The following is a 20,645-nucleotide window of genomic DNA, read 5'->3' as shown; positions in this document are numbered from 1 at the left end:
AACGATGGATAAAAAGGCTGGACATAATTATAAATAAATCGAAGATCGCTGCAGTGCTGTAATATTGTTTTCTGTGCTTACCTTCTCTTTTTTGAATTACTCATGCTTGATTGTTACAATTGATTGCAATTGTGAGAGCTAATTTTAGTGCATAAATTTTGTAAGGGAAGCCTGCCAACTGTGTAATGGAAGACAACAACTACCCAGAATTCGATAAAGGGTTTATTTCTCTTGCTCCCTCCAACCAAATGTTAGCGACTGTTTCATGGGCTCAGACATATACATATATGCACTCATATAATGTGTGTGTGTGTGTGAGTATATTTGTATGGACAGTGTTTGCATTTCTTCTCAAAGAAGAAAATTTAGCCAACCCCCTGTGAAAACAGAACAGTGATGAATTTTAAGAATGAGCTGAATTTAATGCTGATCAGAAAGTGGTCGTTGCCTTAGGTATAGTACAAATACCAAAACCAATTGAGTTCAGTGTTAAACTTTGCATGATGGAAAAGAGGGCAAATAGTGTTCTAACCTTAAGAAAAAAATCCAATACGTTTAGTTTATGAAGTTAAAGATAACCATATGGGTATATAGATCTGGGCCCTTAGAAAATGTCACGGCAGTTTTCCTAGCAGCCTAGTCCAATTTCCATGAAGTTCAATGTCAGGACTCGCAGGAGAGTAGATGTAGTTGCCACAGGTTTATTCCTAAGCGAATTTTTAAGTCAGAAATGAATTTTCTTCCTGTATCCTGTTTGCATATATCGTGGATTCAAGGTGTAGTAATTCTTGGGGCTGTTTTCCAGGGCCTTTTCTCTTCTTCCACATGCATTTGTCCTAAAAGGAGGAAGAAATGTTAAGGGGTCAAGAGGGTGTGAAAAGTGCAGGTGGGTTGGTGGGGTTTTTTGGGCACAATTTTTCCGTGGGTTGAAAAACGTTACTTTAAAAAAAAAAAGGCAAGCTCATCTAAGAGATTAATTTTGGTTACTTAAAGTAAGCTCATTTGTAAGGTAAGGTGCCAAACCTGACTGGAACTCATCATCTTTCTCCAACAGGTTTTTGGTGTCTCCTCTCGCTCATTTTTCATACTGTCATTCCAGTTGTGATTGTTTGAAAACAATTTATATTTTCAAGCTCACATTGTACAAACATTTATCTTGGTCATCCTCCTGGAGTTATCCACAGATGTTAAGCTTTGGCAAAGCCAGGGCCAAGAATGACAGGTGGAGGATCCACGTACTTGAATCAACTCTCTTTTTGTCTTGGTTTTTGGGATTTTTAGTTCAATTCTGTGCCATATGGGGTTTACTTAAGGAGATAGCTTGTCCCTGTAAAAGCGCCTTTGAAGGGGATAGAACAGTTTAAATATGTTCAAGAGAATTAATTAAAATGTCTTTCAATTGAAAGGGAACGAGAGTGGTGTTTTTTTTTTCCCTTCAAAATAAAGCTCCAGCCCTGTGAAACATTTTGCATCAATTACAAAAGGAACTTGAGTACATTTTTCTAAAACGAGGAATGAGAAAACTGCATCTGCTAGGTGTGGGAGTGACATTTCAAAATCCCACTGACAGTTGCATTATCAAACTAAACATCATCGCGCCCGTCCTGGTGCTAACTGAATGACTCCCCGCTTTCTGGAGGTGAAATTGTCCCTTTGGAAAACGCCGGTGGAGAGCCTGAAATAGGACAGAGCCCGCAATTCTCTGCCACAGGAAATTTTGATTTCTGCAGGAAACTTCAGAGCTCCTCGTCCTTATCAGCCTCTCAGCCGCTGTGAAGAAGGGCTCCTGGATCTAGTTTAGGCAGCATATTTGCATAACTCAACCCTCCTTGCCTCACCAAAACAGACTGAAGAAAGGGAGAAGTAAGAAATATTTTCTGAATCACAGGGAATTTCACTGTTGGTTTATACTTAAAGGTTTTTCATGTGATAAAATAATAATAGTCGACAATGTTCCTCAGTCTTAAGCAGTCATAATTACCTGCTTATTTACATCAAACTTTTCATTCGTAGATCACTTGGTGTGTTGCAAAGGAAGACCTTTGAAGTCATATCTGTTTTAATGGGAGTAAATTCTGATTTCTTTGAGAGGTGAAACGTCATAGCAAAGGTCACGCTGTGGAGCTGCAGTGGAGCCAGGAAGAAGAAGGTCTCTGCTGTTTGCTGTCAAATGAACAATGCTATTTCCAATTTTAGCCTTCTATTATTTTGCTTCCAGAAAGATTGCAGGATCATAGAGGAGTAGTGTGGGTTAGAAGAGCTCTCTGATCCCACCTTCCTCTCAGAAAGCATTTATATATACGGTTTGTGTGTGTGTAAACATTGGTCTGGTGCAGGAGCATCATGCATATTGCTGCCCTGTTTCGTATGGTTGCCCACGTTGTGAAAGGATTTATTTGTCACATTGGTCTGGCAGTGATGTACTCAGTCCTGTGTGAACTGGGATCTCGCTGCCTTATCACAAAGAGCAATGACATGGATGGGAAGAAGGTGTCCTTGAGAAAGTGATGGACAGGGTGAGTCTGAAGGAAGAGAAAGTCTGGGTGGGCACATAGAAAATAATTTTGACAACATAATAAGCAATGGCCGGAGCCATGGGCAGGACCAGGAGACAAAAGAGCAGTAATGAAAGAGAACTGGTAACACCAGAGAAGATGACCTGAAGGGAAAACTAGAAATGCAAGCAGAGAAGAGGCTGCTGTCTTTGATGCATTTGACACGCAGACCTGCAGAAGCTCGAGGGCAGAAGAACAGCAGCGATCACCTGCACCGGCGGCTCCTTGTCCGGGAGTCCTTGGGAATCTGCAAGCTCGTTTGCGAGGAGATCTGCAAAAGGTAGCCGTGAAAGCAAGCTCATGTTGCTACAAGCGTAGGCGTGCTTGTGTAGCCAGAAGGCATTTCTGCCAGGGCTGCTCTAGCACTGGAGAAGTGCTTGTGGAGCAGGAATTGGAGGCGAAGCCCCCGGTCTCGTCGGGTCTGCACGGCAGCAGTCACCGTGGCACGCCACACCGTGTTGTGCTTCCTCCAGGGGCCTGGCTTCAGTCCAAGTCGTGGCAAATCTCCTCAGGTGCCGGGGGAAGCAAAGCCGGTGCCTGGCTCCTCCTCAGAAAAAAAATCATGTCCTCTGAATTCAGGCGTAAACTGTTTTAAGGAAAAACAGCAGGCATACACGCAACGGCTGTTACTCACCTCTCCTCTCCAAGGTCCTACTAATTATTAGTGTTTTTCCCCTCCTGAGGCTTTCGTGTTCCTAAACTTCACAGTGGTTAAACCCCACAGTGCATTTGCTAGCTGAGGATAACCGGCGAGGATGGAGCTGGAGGGTGCTGGTTGGTGTGGCAGGAGAGGAGGAGAAGAGGAGAAGACAGGTGGTGCCTGTGGGCTGGTGGACCTGAGCCAGGTCAGGGGTGGAGGGAGAGGATGAGGGTGATGAAGGGATGTCGGAAACAGCAGGGTTGGGGGGCAAGGAAAGGCCCCCAGGGGTTGGGCTGCAGCGGGGTGAAGGGGGCAGGGGAACAGCAAGAGAAGCAGACACAAGGGCGGGTGGAAAATGCAGCTCAGCAGTGTGGGCTGGGGTTGTCTGTAGGCACCCTGCAACCATTTCATTTATTATTTCTGGTAGGGCAATGCTGGTAGCGAAACAGGGCTTGGTTAGTTGGAATGCCTCGCTGCGGGGGGACACGCTGCGTTCACAGGGCAAGGTGAGATATTCCCCACGGGTGTGCTGAAGCCAAACCTGCGATCTGCGTTAGAGGCTTATGGGGAAAAACACAAGAAGAAACTGTTTTGAACAGTGCTGGTGGTGCTGAGGGATCGTGGCTTGGGCTCATTGCAGCACGCTCCCTGTTTGGACTTGCTTTTCAGAAAAAAAATGAATTACTTGCTGGAAAGTCGTGTGTGTGTGTGTGTGTGCGCGCGCGCTCCAATCCTGGGCTGCTGCTGAAGGGGACACTATTATCCTACATTTCCTTTTGGTGGGCCCTGCGTTCCTGCTGCCTCTCTGATGTCAGCACCAGTGCTCTGTGCCACATGTCTGAAGAGGAAGCTGGCATCATCGGGTGTGTTTTCAGGCACCAATGTGACCAGCATGTGGCTGCAGCTCTGCTGGGTTTACTGTCATGGTCAGTATTCAGAGCAGAATAAAACACTTTGCAAAGCCCACTTGTCTCAGTCCATCCTTTCTTCTCTGTGCATGTGCATCAGGAAGGACTTTTTCACTGAGCAGGTGACCAAGCGATGGCACAGGTTGCCCAGAGAGGTGGTGGAGTCTCCCTCCTTGGGGATCTTCAAAACCCAGCTGGACGTGGTCCTGGGCATCCTGCTGTAGGTGTCCCTGCTTGGGCAGGGGCTGGACCAGGTGACCTCCAGAGGTCCCTGCCAACCTCAGCCACGCCGCGATTCTGTGGTAGTGCTCCTCAAGTACAGCTGCTTCAAGGCAAGCCCAAAGCATCCGCAGGTGTAGCTTCTACAGTAATAGCGGAAATAGTGGAAAAGGGCAGATTTCTAGAGAGAGCTGCCCGCTCCATGGTCCGTCCCTGGGCTGCAGCATCAGAAGTGCTGAGGGCTGCGCGTTGAGAAAGCGGGGCTGATACTCTGACAGAGGTAGAGCCGCCTCGCCGGCAAATGCTGCATAGCCAGGGTTTAGACTTGCTAATAGTGACTAAACTATGAGTTGTCAAGAATGTGTTGGAGGCGTAATATGAGGAAAAAATGGGATGAGGTAAGAGACAGCTCTTGCACAACAGGAGGGGTACCACAGCAGAAAAGGGAGGATTTTCCTAGCAGGTGAACGGCAAGGCAGCATTAAAGCAGGGTTTTGGTATTAGACGTAGGAGATGATCCAAGAAATGTGAGCTCGTATGGTGGAGGATAAGCCTGTAGGAACAGTGCGCTTGGAATGAATGAAACAGAAATGTTTTATCTCTCAATTTCTTATGAACAGGTGGATGTTTTGTTGAGGTATGGAGAGAGCTATGCGGTGGCTCAGGTTGCTGACAAATGCAATGAGTTCGCGTATACAGTGTCAGGCACAACAAAGCCGCGGTCAGCTGGTGATGTCCCTAAGTTAAAAAGGTCCGTGCGGGGTGGGGGGATCAGAGTAAGAGGCAGGAGAGGCAGGGCAGGATGATTCCCCCTGCCAGCAGCGTGCTGGGCTGCTGTGCTTGTACCCTAGCACCCCACCTTCAAGTTTTGGGGCAAGCCATTGAAATATAGGAGTGCTTTTTTCCATCTCAGTACATTTCTCAGCACATTTCTTCCTCCATCCTCATTTTCACAGAATCACTAAGGTTGGAAAAGACCTCCAAGATCTTCTCGTCCAACCATCCCCCTACCACCTATGTCACCCACTAAACCATGTCCCTAAGCACCACGTCCAGCCTTTCCTTGAACACCCCCAGGGACGGTGACGCCACCACCTCCCTGGGCAACCCGTTCCAGTGCCTGACTGCTCCTTCTGAGAAGAAATGTCTCCTCATTTCCAACCTGAACCTCCCCTGGCTCAACTTGAGGCCATTCCCTCTAGTCCTATCACTAGTTACCTGTGAGAAGAGGCCGACCCCCAGCTCCCCACACCTTCCCTTCAGGTAGCTGTAGAGAGCAGTAAGGTCTCCCCTGAGCCTCCTCTTCTCCAGACCAAACACCCCCAGTTCCCTCAGGAACTCACAGGACTTGTGCTCCAGGCCCCTCACCAGCTTGGTAGTCCCGTTTTTGTCCCTTTGCTGTCTCTGTGCTTGGAAGCTCCCGTTCTGGCTGCTGTGCTCTAGGCCAGCCCTTTGCCCTTTGGCTCATTGGGCTCCCGCTGCCACCGCTTGTGGAGTGCCCCCAGTCCTTAGAGGTGTGACAGGGTTCCTCCTGCCCTGCCACCTTGCAATGGGGGTCAAGGGGCCCCTTGGTTGCCCGAGTTGTCTTTTTGATAGCATCGCTTAGGGAAGGGATGCTAGGGAAATAGCATAACCAGCTCTTTCCACGGCATGCCGTAGGGGTGGCTATTAAAAACTGAGCTAGGGAGCTCGACAGTGTAGTGCAGGCTACGTGACGGTTGCTTTTCTTTCCAGATTTGCAGCAAGATAGGAGAAGCATTTGGACGTGACCTGTCTATAGCCCGAGATAATTTCTGCACTGGCAAACACGCAAAGAGATAAAGCAATGGGGAGCTCAGGGCTAAATCTCCTCTGTACAAATGCTAGGAGCATATGTAATAGGATTGTTGAATTGGAGTTACATGTCTGCAAGGATAAGTATGGTGTGGTGATACTGCACTGTCACGGCCATTCTTAAATCAGAACAAGGGCTGGGGATTTACAGGGGTTGTTGGAGATCCGTGGGTTTCACTGCAGACTTCTATAATAGCAAAAGAAAAGAAAAGGCTTTTGTAGATGAGACAAAATGGGTCCCTGAGAAGGCTGGAGCCCTCACGGAGGGGAATCCCAGCTGGAGAAGACAGGAATGCCCTGACCTTAATGTAGTGAGGTACCACAGGTTATTTGGACACGAAATACACAGGTAAGAAAACTGCTTATAGATCTTCTGGCAGAACTGTGGTTAATTTGCACGCCAAAACACGTCATGTTTCATTTTTTGAGAAGCCCGGGGTCTGCTTGGTCTGGTTCGTGGCCCACCTGTCTGCTGCTTGTGCTCCTCAGCCCCTCAGGAAGGAAGCACCGAGGGACGAGGCGGCGGGGCAGGTGTCTGGGCAGCGAGACCGGGCCGAGGAGCGAGCAGAGGAGTTGTGGCGGCTCTGGAGGAAGAGGGGAAGTGTTTATGCTGGAAGTATTTCTTTTTTGAAAACCTGTCTCCGCTGAGAGAGCAGGCGTCGGGGTGGCTGTACGGGAGCTCCCCAGCAGAGCGCAGAGCCCTGCCCCGGGCCCACCCCACGGATTCCTCTGCCCTCACCTCTCCTTCTCCTCCTCCCCCCCACCAAAATGTCGACCGGCGTGGTTGCAGAAGGGTGGTGAAGGAGCTGGCACCGGCCACCAGGCGATTCCCAGCCTCTGCTCCGGCCTCTGTGCCTTCAGCTGGGGCAGCCCCGTGACCGCCCGCCCACTTTATTTTCAGCTCGGTCCAGGGGATGGCTGCGTCTTCTTGCTTTTTGTGGTTGTGGTTGCTAAGCCTGCCCGCAGGCTGATCGCTCCCTGGTGTTCTCGGCTTTTATTTTTGTTTACTTTATTGGTTGAAAATCGTCTTTTCGTGTGCGTTTTTTTTTCCATTTTTCACTCCGTGCTGGCGCTGGTGTGAACGAAGGAGAGGACGCCGCGCTTAAGCCGCAGCTTACCGGCGCCTTCCCTTAACGGCGGCGTGGCGAGGGGAAGCTTGTTTCTTCCAGCGGCGGGGCCACGCAGCCCAAACCTGGGCCTGGGCCCCAAATCTGCCTCCGGGGGGCAAGCTGGCCTACCGCCAGGAGGCCGGTGGGGGCCGCGTGTCTTCTTGGGGTGGCTTTGGCTGCCTCCTCAGCAGGTCTGAGCCCATAGGGATCAGCTCTGGCCTGAGCAGGTTCCCCTTTGAGAGCAGTGGCACGAGCGGTTTGCTCTCAGCAGCTCCCTCCGCTCCTTTTGGCCGCGTAGCTGTTTGGCCGCGGCCGGTCTGTTGTTAACCAGCGAGAGGCCGCTCACGTTGAGTTAGGAACACGTGAAGCAGCAGCGGGGCTTTAATTAGGCCGCTATTCAGCAAGCAGGTGCTTCCTTTCTGGGTTTAAGTTACCAAATTCATCAGGGCATTGCGACTTGGTGCATTTTAAATTCCCTGCTCCTGAAGAACAAAGTCATTTTCTCAGCTCTGGAGGCTGACATCTGCTTGCAGAGATTAACCGTGTTCCTATAGCAGCGGGCACACATTTCCTTGGTGGAGGGGGATGCATTGGAGAGAGCATTAAACCCTGGTACAAGTTGGCTCACTCGGATGGAAATCGCTCTGCAGGTGGGGAGGGAGGTGTATTTATTTGAGGGACGCCTGGTGGTGTTACAGCACCTAGGGGATTGGGTTCGAAAGGAGCGATCACAGCCGGCCTCAGCCGGGTGATAGCTCGGGACGCCGTCAGTCAGCTCACACCTCCACTCGCAAACAGCACACGGTGATGACAACTGCTGGGGATGGGCGACCCCTTACTGCTTTGGCTGGACAAGTGTTTTAAAGCCTTATTTTTAAGGTGCGTTTTCGTTTGCTGCTTGGAACCTATGTCAGTGCTTCCCGCTTATTGCTTTTTGAGAGCCCGTCTAAACCACGTTTGGCCCCCTGGTTTAATTTTGCTGACAACGTGCCATCTAGAGCCAAGCTTTTTATAAAACTCGAGATCGATAGAAATGGTGCAATTAATTAAACTGGAGTCCGGTGGAAAGAGCTGCTTTTAAATAAGTAAACGTTCCCTGCAGGATTTGCAACCGCAGCCGTGAGCGCCCGGAGTGAACTGACTGGGAACAAAAGTGGAACCGACTTAATTGGGTTTCGTGGCTCCGGCAAAACACAAACAGCAGCAAACAGTGAGAAGCAATTTAGACTTGAATTATTTCCCTCCCCCCGCGTTAATAGGTCGCGATGATGTTAGTCATAAAAATCTGGCTAGCTCTTTGGCTGCCAAACTTTGGCAGAGGTCTGTTGCAGGTAATGAGGGTCAGGCGGATCAACGCCAGCTGTGCAGCTGGCTGGCTGGCTCTTTGAAGCTGACCTCTTAATCTATCTTTTCCATTCCAGGAGCTACACGGGACGACAAATGGTTCCCAACCTTCCTCCTTACTTCTGTGACGCCTCCATGTGAGTAACAACCCTAGTGGTTTTTGTTGTTGTTATTTTTTTTAATAGTCTTAGTCGTGCATCCATTTGCAGCTGCCACTCCCCCCCACACTGTGCTTGTGTTCCCTTTCCTTTCTCAGTCCCAGGGCGATGCCTCGTAGCCTGCAGAAGAGAGCGAGTGGTCTCTTAGGAATTAAAACGTGAAGACTTCTTTGTAATATGTAATGTAATGCATAGTGAAATGTTTATGTGAAAAATCTTGCCAGCAGCTGCATCTTTTATCAAAGAATGTATATTTGGAAATGTTTATGGGAACATGACAGCACTAAATCTGGGTAGCTGGTTACTAATCTTTGCAAAGATACAAAGCTGATTAAAAAATAATAATAAAACTCCCCTGAGGCAGCCTGTAAGTTGCAATATATATGTAAGACCCAGGCTGTTAAAGGTTCCTATCCTGCCCGTATTCGCTTCCACACTTCCTCCATGTGGTCACTCCAAATTGCTGCCAGCTGGCCTATTTGTCATGTGTGTTTGTTTGTACTGCTTCTAATTTTTGACCTTTCAAAGAGACAGACAAAATCTGTGGCTTATGCAAATCTTTGAGTTTACAGCCAGCTCAGCCTACTAGCGGGAAGGAAAAATACAGTGAGTTTAAGCCACAGAAGGGAACAGATTCAGTTCTCAAGTGCATCATTACTGACCATGGACCCTAGCGTGTGCCTAAATGGGTTGGAGCCTTGTCTGTTGTGTCTGAGGTTTTCTTACCTCTGAATCGCCTTCTACCCTTATTGCAGAGAGCACAAGGGGTTCCTTCTGGTGTATTTTCAGCTTGACAAACGTGCCCTGTTTTGCTTGTTCCAGGGTAAGTCTTTTCAAGTAAGTCGTTTTGTAGCGTGGCACATTTATAAAGACAAAACCACAACAAACGGGGGAAAAAAAAGATATAAAAAATGTCAGCATTGTAGAGAAAGAAGAATGAAACTAGGAGACTGATGTATCATCAAACCGAATGTCCCAGTGTGTGGATACATAGCAGGACTGTCAGTCTGTTAACAGAAAACAATAGTGAAATTGTGTGGTATTTCCAGTTTCCTTGGAGTGAAAAGTGCGTATGGTTTATGGTGGATAATGAAATGTTTTTTATGTGGAATATGTTAATTCTGCCAGTGCAGAAATCCCGAGGTTCCAATTCACTGCAAGGCTGACATTTATGTTATAAAGAGATGCACAGACATTTACTGGGGTGTAGACTGACAGTGCATCTAAAAAAACAAAGAGAAAAATGTGAATGGGTTTCTTTTCTTTCTCTTTTCCTTTCTCTCCCATTCCATCATACCAAATATTGACTAACGTCAAAGGGGCTGCTGCTCTGAAAGGTGCTGCACCATTCATAGCAAACCCAAAACTTAATTCCTTTTTTTTTGGCATGGGGTAGGGGATAATATGTGTGACGTTTTCATGCTTGTGTATGGCTTAGGTTTTGTAACAAGTCTATGGCACTTCCAGCTCGGGGCGTTCCTGCCCTGCCACACAGCCGCATCGCCAGGCGGGTTGTGCATCAACCCAAGGTGCTGATCCAGTGTATAAACCGTATGGAGCTCACCCGGTTAGCTCTAGGTTTGCTCTGTTTCCCTGGTGTGCTTTGCTGCAGCATGGTGGAGGCACAGCTCCGAGACAGAGCTGCTCTTTTAACCAGGGCCACGAGGGCCAGCATCGCTTCGGGAGACTTTGGCTTCACGCGGCGCCTCAAGGACAATCAGGAATTTGCTACGGGCTGTAGGGGGAGGTCTCCCTCCTCTGCTGACCCTCCATCTGCTCTCCTGGGGCTCGTTCGGCTGCCACGTGAGTCAGTCTGACTGCAAAAAGGTTGAAGACGAACCTGGTGAAATTAAAACCGAAGAACGTGGATTTTTTGCTGAGTTCTCAGGCAGAGCTGTCTTACCTTGTCAGAGGCCTGGAGCTGGCACCCAGGTTGGCGAGGGAGAGCGCTGCAGGGCTGACGTAGGGTGCATGGGAAGGGAGGAGAAGGAAGGGCATGCACATCCCTTCCTTCTGGGTGGGGAAGGGTCGGTTCAGATGACATGAAATTACAGCCACAGCTGTAGTAGCAACAGAATACATCGATTTTGACTGAAGCCCAGCCTGGTGACACTGCGTTTAATGAAGGTGCAGCAGAGATCTTGCTGCCCTTTACTTAAGGGAAGCTCTGTGGTACGAATATGGCTAGTGCACATGCTTATTTTAATTAAGTTTAATTTAAAGTTAATTAAGTTAATTTAAAAAGTTTGTTGGATGTGATGAGTTGAAAGGTGCTGGCATGGATGTGGCCACCTACGTTTCCTTGGGCCTGTTTCTTTACCATCTCCCAGGGCCTCTGACTGCCCGTCTGCACCAGAGAACCGGTCAGCAGCAATCTCAGCAGCTTTCTGTGCCTGTTCAAGTAACAGTAAGTCACCATTCGCTCCTAGGTACCAAAATCTGTAAGCGTGGTGATCAGCTTTCTGCAAGTACTGGGGCTTTGGAGGCTTTGACATAGAAGGAAGAAGTTCTTTTGCAGCCTGATGCTTCCTACCATGATCTGAAATCATCTCTTCTTGCCAGTGCATTGGGACAATTTATGCCAGTGCTGGGAAGGCAGCCACCTTCCACCTCCTCTGTACTCTGCTGAAGGCTGACTGAAGTTTAAGAAATATTTTGCAAAGTTCCCTGCTTGTTGGTCTCTGCCCCTCTGAGCATGCTGCAGAGATCTGCGTTATGCTTGAGCACAGCCTTGCATCTGAGGTTAACCAGAGCTTCCATTATGGTGTTTGCTGGCTGCAAAGAGACAGATTGAGACCCTTTAGCTTAAAATGTGTTGGGGAGGAGTTAACCCATCAAAATTCCCTGAAAAGATGTAGAAGCCTGGTGGATTTACTAGTTTTGGTGCTCTGCATTGTCTGTCAGTGTTATTTTTGGTGTGGCAAGGAGGTATCTTGGGACCTGTTGAGCTCTCTCGTGGCCTCGGGATACCATGGCATTAGGATTCTTCGCTCCAAAGTCCAGCGATCGATTGACATCCCTGATTAACACTTGCCTACCAGCTATGGGGTTGTGCTTTTTTGCTGTGGACGTGAGAGCTTCTTCAGTTGTGTCCTGAAGGATGGTGCCCCAGGAGATACCTGCCCTAAGGACCCGTGTGGAGAGTGGGGCAGCAGTGAAGAAGAGAACTCTTCCTGGAGTGGCTCTGGGTCACTGGCGCTGTGAGATCGCCTCATGGGAAGGCTGCAGGAGGCCTTTGGCCTTCCATGGCTTTTATTCTGCTTTTGCAGGGGTCTTTCCAGAGCTTTCATTCATCCGTGGTTGACGCAGGAGGCTCCCCTTGGCTGCAGCCGATGGATGTGCTGTGAGGCCCATCCGTGTCACCCAATTCACTTGGCCTGACCTCAGTTCACCTCCAGATAAGCTCAGCCGAATTTTGCTGAGCCGCAAAATGTGGAACGTGAACACTGAAGTCTGAAGGGTTCCCTTATCTGCTGAGTGCGGCCGTAGTGGGAGAAGTTGGCCCGGGCTATAAAAGTAATTTCTTCAAGTGCAGCATTCCTGATACACTTAAGCTTACGATATCTGACCATTGTTTTTGTGCAAGTAATGCAGCTGATTAAATCAAGCTACCTTACAGCTCTGCAATGGATTTCTGTGTCCTCCCTGCCATTGCTTCATCTATTGCCAGTGTAATGCATACCCGCTGCTATTTATACCATGCAGCTATTCCACATGGAATTATGTGGATATTAATCACGTTTTTATGGGAGGGGGAATAGGAATAGAACAGGGGGGAAATACCTTTGGTCACACAGACTTTTGCAGAGGAGCATCTGTCCTGAATCATTGGTATCTCCTAGAGCTTCTTACACTTGGTGCACTTAGAGCAGGCAGCACTGCAGTCAGGCTTCCAAAAGCTGTATTTAGTCACAAACCAGGCTTTAATGTTCAAGTAACAGGCAAATACTGAAAAAACTCGTAACAAATAAAAAGAACAAGCAGGACTTTAAAAGGGAAAAAAAAGTTCAGATGTGGAAAATTAATCAGCAGTTCTGAAATGATCATGATTGTCAGAGGACAAGGTTTGAGACAGTGTAAGAGAGCAGGTCTCTGCCCTTGAGCTTGCTTAAGTAGTTAACCTGTAGCTGAACTCATAGTCTTAGAGGATATTATGCGTCCCTGAGCATTAAAAACATACATTTGTGCAAGTAGAAAGTAGAGGGCAAGTGGCAGTGGGCTTGGTGGCTGCAGGCTCAGGTCAGCTCTTAGGTGCAGGTCTTCCAAAGGTGAGTGTCTAACATCACATGTATGTACTTATGGATCGTCTCTGAGAGTTGCCACTGATTTGGGATTGCTCAGTGGGCTTGCAGGGGCAAGGACACTGAGAACCACAGTTACTTTGCCTGCTTTGTCTGTAACAAGCTGTGGCCTTCTTCCAAACACTTTTCAGAACAAGATTTGGAGGCACTTAATTTTCTGTTGAATTTACTCATATCAAGAGAAAGTGAAAAACTTCAGACCATGGTTCAGAGAAGACACTTCCAGTTGCTTCATGCTTTCCTCCTTTTTTTTCTGCATCTCTTTTCCTTGTCTGCTAACCACAAAAAAAGAGCCAACACTTAAACAGCGTTTCCTGGTCATGCTTCTCAGTTTCTTGTTTTCTTAACAGGGGGAGTCTGAACAATTTCCTGTAATTCTGAAGCATTTCAAAGCAAAATGCAGCAGTGGCGTTTCCAAATGCTACCCTATCTCAGCATGCCTCTGCTGTGCGCTGCTCTTGGCCTCCATGCTTTGTACAGAAGTCCTCCAGACTTGTTCTGTTGTGTGTCTGTCGCTGTCATCGGCATGGTTTGACTGGATCAAATCCTTCCACAAGCTGCGAGGAAGCTTCAAGGCAGCATAGCAGGGTGGACCCAACACTGATGAAAGGCTGATCTCCTCCTGACATGGAGTTTTGCCCCCTCTGCCAGATGTAGTCCTGAGCATTTGATTTATAATTGTTTGGCAGCGTTGGGGTTGGTGAGTCACAGAGTCACTCAGGTGGGAAGGGATGTGGGGGGTCTCTGGTCCAGTCCCCTGCCCAAAGCAGGGCCAGCTGTGGGATCAGACCGGGCTGCTCGGGGCTTTCTCCAGGTGGATCTTGGAAACCTCTGAGCTTGGAGCCTGCACAACCTTTGTGGGCAACGTGATCCAGCTTCGCTTTTTGCCTCAAGCATCTTCATGGCGAGGATCTGCATATATTCAGAGAAAGCTGGCGGTGGTTCAGTTTATGACTGCTGTAACACCGTGTACCCGAATGTAGCATGGGCACCATTAATATGGGTGCAGCACTCGGCAGCAGCCGTGGACAGAGACAAGGTGTGCCTTGAAGGTAAAGGTTTGCTTATTTTGAGGAGTTCAGCAATGGCAAACAAATAGGTGTTAATATATGAGATACTGTGTCATTGCAATGAACAAGGTGAGCATAAAAAGGAAAAGTATAAATATAGCAAATACTTTCTGATAAAACTGTGTTTGTCTTTCGGTTAAATGGCTTGATACGGGCCTGTACAAGGGGAAAAAGACCCCTCAAGTAGCTAGAACAAGTTAGCTGGCAAAGCAAAGAAAGTGAAGGCACTCAGACATAAAGCAGGCAGATCTCCTCAAACATCGGAGGTGTCTTGGGGGTGGCAGGTCCAGTTGTGCTGGCCAGCTGTGGTATTTATAGCCTTGAGTCATCCTCTGCAAGCCAGCGGTGCTAACCCTCTAGGCAGAGGCTGAAGACAAGATCTCTGCTCGCATTGGAGGGCTTTGGATCAGGCTGGATGTGAGGGCTGCTAGCACCGGGCTCCCCGAGAGAGGGGGATTAGCCAAACTCTGTAATTCCTGCGTGGTGCTCCGGTACGGCAAGGTTCAGACCAGGCTGGGGCTTCTTTACGTTGCAAGGACATTGAGGGGGGGTTGTTTACCATCTGCTGTAAGGATTTGAAGAAAAAAAAAAAAAAAGAAGAATTAAATCGGAGCTTGTTTTCTAAAAATGAGAGCACGCACAGTCAAGCAGCATCTTTTATTTTTATGCGGCTTGTCTGAAATAGCTGCAGTTCTGCCTACTTTCTTAACGTGCATCCGGCAGAAAGCGAAGGCAGCTGCTTCCATTTCTGTGCCATTTGTGCCGTTTTCTGTACGGAGGGTCTCGGGAGTGCTTCTCGGGGAGGGGCAGGCGATGAGAAGCCGTGCCTTTGGCCTGCATCTGCAGCGCGGGCAAAGCCGGGGCCGTGGGGCAGGGCCGGGAGCTCTCAGAGCCGGCCTCCTTGCCAGAGCCTGCCTTGGGCTGCGTGGGCAGCTGTGGAAGGGCGTCCTCCATTTCAGAGTCCTGTGGGGAGTTCGGAGGAGCAGAGTGCCCTCGGTCACCTCTGGGTCTTGTGCCAGCGAAGTTAGCGGAAGCGCGCAGCCACCGGGCTCAGTCGGCCTCCTGGCTGCGTCTGGAAAGGGGATCTAGGAAAGGGGAAGTCTCGCGGAGCCGTTTCCTTCGGGCCCGTTGCGGGTGCCATGATTTCCACCCCACCCCTCCGTCCCTGCCCCCTGTCCCAACACATGACGGCCCTCGGGGGCTCCTGTGCGGGGTGAGGCGGCGTTGGAGGGAGTTTGTCCCTGCTGGTGGGGAAGGAAGGACGGGGGAAGGATGCAGCAGCTCTGGGGAGCAGTAGGGTGAGCTCTCCCCGAAAGGCGGCGGCATCGGTTACAGCCCTGCCTCCGCTCACGGACTGTGGCCGTGAGCAAACCACTTGCTCTCCGCGTGGCCGCGTGGAAGACGGGGATAATGCTTGCCTCACAGGGGTATTGTGAAAGTTAATTTGCTAATTATTTATAAAGCACATTGGAGTGCTACTTCAGTTCTACACGGTGTTATGATAACATCTAATTAGTAATTCCTTACGATGCTTCATTTTCTTTCTGCTATAAATATTGGCCTAATGCAGGGACAACTCTGCCTGTGCTAGTCATCCTGGTGACTCAGATGGAACAAGGAAGCTGGGACGAATAAACAGGATTTGGTTGGTAAATGGTTTCTCCCTTTTTTAATTTGTTCCCCTTGTATGCCATCGTACCCATAACGATGTCATTGTTGGGGTTAGGCCTTTTCGGTGCAATGCCCCGGTGCCTGCAGGGCAGGTGGGGGTCGGCCCCGCACCTTCCATCGCACCAGGGCACGGAGGCGTGCAGCCAGTGATGCCTTGTGGTGCTTGGTTTTCTCTCTGCGCAGTTCAGATGCAGGCGTATGGCTCGTGCCGTGCGGCAAAGCCAGTGTGCTGAAGCACCTGGGCGCTAGGGAATTTGCGACAGGCAAAAGGAAGCGGACGTCTGCCTGAATGACTCCGAACCTTCCCGTTGGGTGACTTGCTGCAAGATCTGTTCCCATCCGCAGGTTGCTCTCTGGGGACAGGTGATGTCTTTATAGAAGCGTCAGCCTTCGGCAGCCTGCTTGCATCTCCTGGGCTTTCCTGTCCTTCCCTGCCCTCGTGGCTCTGTCCCTTTTCTTGTGTTCGCCTCCCGGGAGCCTAGATGAAAGCCAGGCAGGGTTTTGGGGTGCAGAGGGAGCGGCGGGGGCTAATTTGCTGGGAAGCTGGCGATGGGGCTGTGCTCTGCGAGGGGAGCGCAGGGTGGGATGAAGCTGGGGCAGCACGCGGCTGGGCATGAGGCAGGAGAAGGGTGGGAGAAGGGGAGGGAGGAGCTTTCCCCTCGAGTTGGCAGCGTGCAGGCTGGCGGCTGGGTCGGCTCATCTGTCCTGGGAATGTGGAGCTGCCCCTCCTGTGGACCCCAGGAAGGGGTCCAGAGACCTCGGGCTGAAAACTGCTGCAGTGGGGAGATCTCTGCTATTGCTTTCAGTGGGGTCTGGACCACGGTGTGGGATGCCAATGTGCAATTTTTTTCTCTCTTTCCCTCTAAGCTTGTCTTTCTGTCTTCCCTTATGTGTGTTTGCATCCCATACTGCGCTGTTTTATTTCACGTTGTAGTAGCATCTTGTCTTTACTTTGGTCTGGGCTGTTACGAAATCTCATATGGCAGTGTGCTGATTTTTTTTCTTCTGAAAATCAGTAAAGATCAGAGACCTTTGCTGTATGTCATGTGTTGCTGGGTTTCCCTGTCTCCGAGTGGATTAGGGCTCTTTTGAAGGTATGAGTATCCCGTATGTTTAGTACTTCAGTGTTGTGAATCCAAAAGCTCGTGATTCCTATTTTTAGTGTTGAAGAATTTTGACAACTAATGTAAACCTACGATATCCATCACCTGACAGCATCACCACCAGTGTACAGCTTGTCACTCACTGTGAACTGATTTTTTCCAGCAAATTAAAACCATTGGCAGCGATGTGGTAGAAGCGTGTCAGAATGTAGCAAGAAAATGACAGCAGCTACTGCGTAGTTTCTTTCAGAGAAATGAGAGGAGGTGTTTGGATTACACTTCGTGAATAAAATGTTCCTCCTTGATCCCTCTCGTCAAAAAAGGAAGCGGTCCCCTTTTCGGTAAGCTCTTGTGGGTTGGTGTGCCACGTGGCAGTGCCCAGCCCTGAGCAAGCACTGCTGCACGGCTCGTGCACCCTGTGAGCCCCACTGGTGCGGGCGGCTGCAGGAGCTCATAGCAGCCTCAGGGTACGTGTGTGCGCACACCCTCGTGTGTATGTCCAGAACAACTTCACAACCGTGGATGTTTTCGAGGCTGAATGACCAGGAGCGGGCCTCTTTTATAGATATTAATCCTGTGTGTATAGAGGTATGTGTATTGTCTGCATGCAGCTGGATGATGCTGGTAAAGATTGGAGCTACATTTCATTGCAGAATGGATTGGATTGTAAGAGACCTTAAAGATCATCTAATTTGAACCCTCTGCCATGGGCAGGGACACCTCCCACCAGACCAGGTTGCCCAAAGCCCCTTCCAGCCTGGCCTTGAACACCTCCAGGGATGGGGCATCCACAGCTTCTCTGGGCAGCCTGTGCCAGGGCCTCACCACCCTCTGAGTAAATAACTTCTTCCTTAAAGCTAACCTAAGTCTACCCTCTTTTAAAGCCATTACCCCTTGTCCTATCACTGCACTCCCTAACAAAGAGTCCCTCCCCAGCCTTCCTGCAGGCCCCTTCAGGTACTGGCAGGCTGCTGTAAGGTCTCCCTGGAGCCTCCTCTTCTCCAGGCTGAACCACCCCAACTCCCTCAGCCTGCCTTCACAGGAGAGGTGCTCCAGCCCCTTGATCCATCCTTGGGGCCCTCCTCTGGACTCACTGTAATACTTCCGTGTCCTTCTTGTGCTGGGAGCCCCAGAGCTGAAGGCAGTGCTCCAGGTGGGGTCTCACGAGAGCAGAGCAGAGGGGGAGAATCACCTCCCTCGCCCTGCTGGCCACCCTGCTTTTGATGCAGCCCAGGATACAGCTGGCTTTCTGTGCCTTAAGCACACATTGCTGGCTCATGTTGAGCTTCTCATCAACCAACACCCCCAGGGCCTTTTCCTCAGAGTTGCTCTCAATCCATTCTCTGCTCAGCCTGTATTTTTTCTTGGGAGTGCCCTGACCCAGGTGCAGGACCTTGCACTTGGCCTCTTTTTTGAGATTTTGAGGTTTATGAGGTTTGCATGGGCCCACCTCTCAAGCCTGCCCAGGTCCCTCTGGCTGGCATCCCTTCCCTTCAGTGTGTCAACTGCAAGGTCCTTCCTTTAACAAAGAAGTTAAACACCACCAGTCCCAATACCAACCCCCAAGGAACACCACTCATCACTGATCTACACTTGGACATTGAGCATTGACCACAGCTCTTTGAGTGTGACCATCCAGCCAATTCCTTACCCATCCATCAAATCTGTATCTTTCCATTTTAGAGACAAAGATATCATGCAGCATACCTTTGCATGTGAAGTGACATGTGCTGAGTGTTGACAAGTGATTTCTCCGAGCACAGTCTTTAAGAGTCAGTGAGGACTGTAAGCAGCGAGTGGCACAATGAAATACAAATCTTAAATTTTCACTTTTAGCTGCTCCAGCAGTGGTAGTGCGCGCCTGTTGCTGTTGGTTGCGGTTTTGCAGGCAAGTGTGCTGGCTAATTGCCAGCACCCACTCCCTGTAGCTCATTAGAAACCTTTCAGCTACCCTTGCCGTGTAACAACTGGGATCAGCTTTCCCGTGAGTGGGTATATATGCTGACCTCTCCAAAAGAAAAGGAAAAAAAAACAAACAAAAAACTGTAGTTCATTAGCTTACTTTCGTAGAGGCTGAAGGGGAACTGTTTGTGGCTGAACAATACCTGCCTTTCACGACTCCCTTCCTAATCCCAAGTAGAAACATGAGGCTGAGAAACTTGTTCTGATAAAGGGGAGTATGGATGCATTCAATCTAGTATAATGTTTCATGGTGTTAAAATTCTTTAATTGGCAGCATTAAATATCACTTTGAAGGGGCAGAAGTGATTCTGGTGGTAGTATCATGGTTTTCCATCAGCGCCTTCTTGTGAGCTTCTGCATCACAGACATCCAGTTCCAAAGCTGAGGCTTAAAAAAAGTAATGAGGTCTCTGTTGACTTTCCTTCTAACTTTATTATTGAATAAAAGATGGCTCAAGCCAAACTGTGACCTCACCTGTGCAATGGCAACCTTTTGCTTTAGCAGTAGTCTTGGTCACAGCTCCTTCTGGACGCGTGAGGCCGCACAGGTACAAATGTGGGTGTTACTTCCAGGACAGGGGCTTTACCAGGGTGAAAGTCTCAGTGCATAGTTTGGCCAAAATCATGTGTTATCCATGGGGATATGCAAGAGCCAGCTTGAACTCTGAAGCCAGGGTTGTGTTTATAGGGCTGTAGTTTACAGTGTTTTGTGAAAAAGGAATATAATATCACAGTAAGGCGAGTCGGAGTGCCTCGCTTGTGTCACCAGATTGGTCTGTGGCTATGGGACGTTTGGAGTACCACCGAAACTGGAGCTGACCATCAGTGTCTTGGTGTTCATGTTGGGCCTGTTGTCATTCTTGGCCAGATGATAATTGCCTGCTGGGCCCTGGGTTGTGTCCTGAAACATGCTTGACCAGACGATTGCCAAAAGCAGGTGATAATCATGGCAGCCAGGACCAGAACGCTGTCCTCTGTGGTTTCTCCCATTAGAAACTCCAGCATTACCTTTAAGGACTTGAAAAATAAAGACCTGCAAGGCTCCAGTTGTCTGCAGGATGGAGACAGGGCTCTTCTGTAGACAGCGTGATTCTCCAAGGCCATCTGTTTGCGCAGGTGGAAAGTACGGCAGATACAATCATGAATTTTTGAAGCACCTTGGCTTTGTAAAGTAACCCGTAGTTAAAGAGATAAGGTCTGCGTAGCCCTGATGCTCTTCATATCTCAACTTACTGCTGTGCTCAGAGTGAGTCACCGTGCTGAAGTTACTCCCAACCACTTCTCTGCCCGAAGTGATAATCCATTGTTAAAATGATATTAACTCATGTGTGCTAATTAACAGGTGTGCCAGGGTGTGAGAAGCCAGGGATGTTAATTAGGGCTGATGAAGACACCTTTACGCATGATTCGGCCTTGGCTTGTGTCTGATGGGAGCCCATCTGCCCTCCTTCCACACCTGAGGAGGTGCTGTCCTTCGGTGACTTCCTCCAGCTGGCGTGGACCTTGCCGTGGTGGGGAGATCTTTCTCCTCCGGGCTCAGCAGAGGGGTGTCCTCCTCCCAGCTAGGTATCTAGGAGAACCTGAGGACTCCCCGTAAGAATTTTTTTTGATGATGATGGAATAAAAAGTGTTTTTTTCCATTCATGTCATCTTCATTTGGCTCAGGAAGGGAGGATGAGTGTAGGCGCCCCTCATGCAGCTGGATGTCCTCTTCCACATAGCTGGTGGCCACTTCTTCCCTCTCATTCTGCTGGAGGTGACAGCCCCTCCGGT

The 20,645-nt window shown here is 49.3% G+C and overlaps 1 protein-coding gene across 9 annotated transcripts in view; it reads left to right on the top strand.

Annotated features, from left to right (window-relative positions):
• TIAM1 (TIAM Rac1 associated GEF 1) overlaps positions 1-20,645 on the top strand; it is a 176,327-nt gene that overhangs the window by 38,070 nt on the left and 117,612 nt on the right. For all 9 annotated transcript variants that reach the window (XM_066977962.1, XM_066977952.1, XM_066977958.1 and 6 more), the window contains one exon: positions 8,686-8,745. The gene's annotated coding sequence lies outside the window, so the exon portion shown is untranslated. The remainder of the gene's footprint in view (positions 1-8,685; positions 8,746-20,645) is intronic.

Source organism: Anser cygnoides, chromosome 1, assembly GCF_040182565.1.
Source record: "Anser cygnoides isolate HZ-2024a breed goose chromosome 1, Taihu_goose_T2T_genome, whole genome shotgun sequence".
NCBI lineage: Eukaryota > Metazoa > Chordata > Aves > Anseriformes > Anatidae > Anser > Anser cygnoides.
Note: the sequence above shows the minus strand (reverse complement) of the source record. Positions and strands in the feature narration are given on the sequence as shown.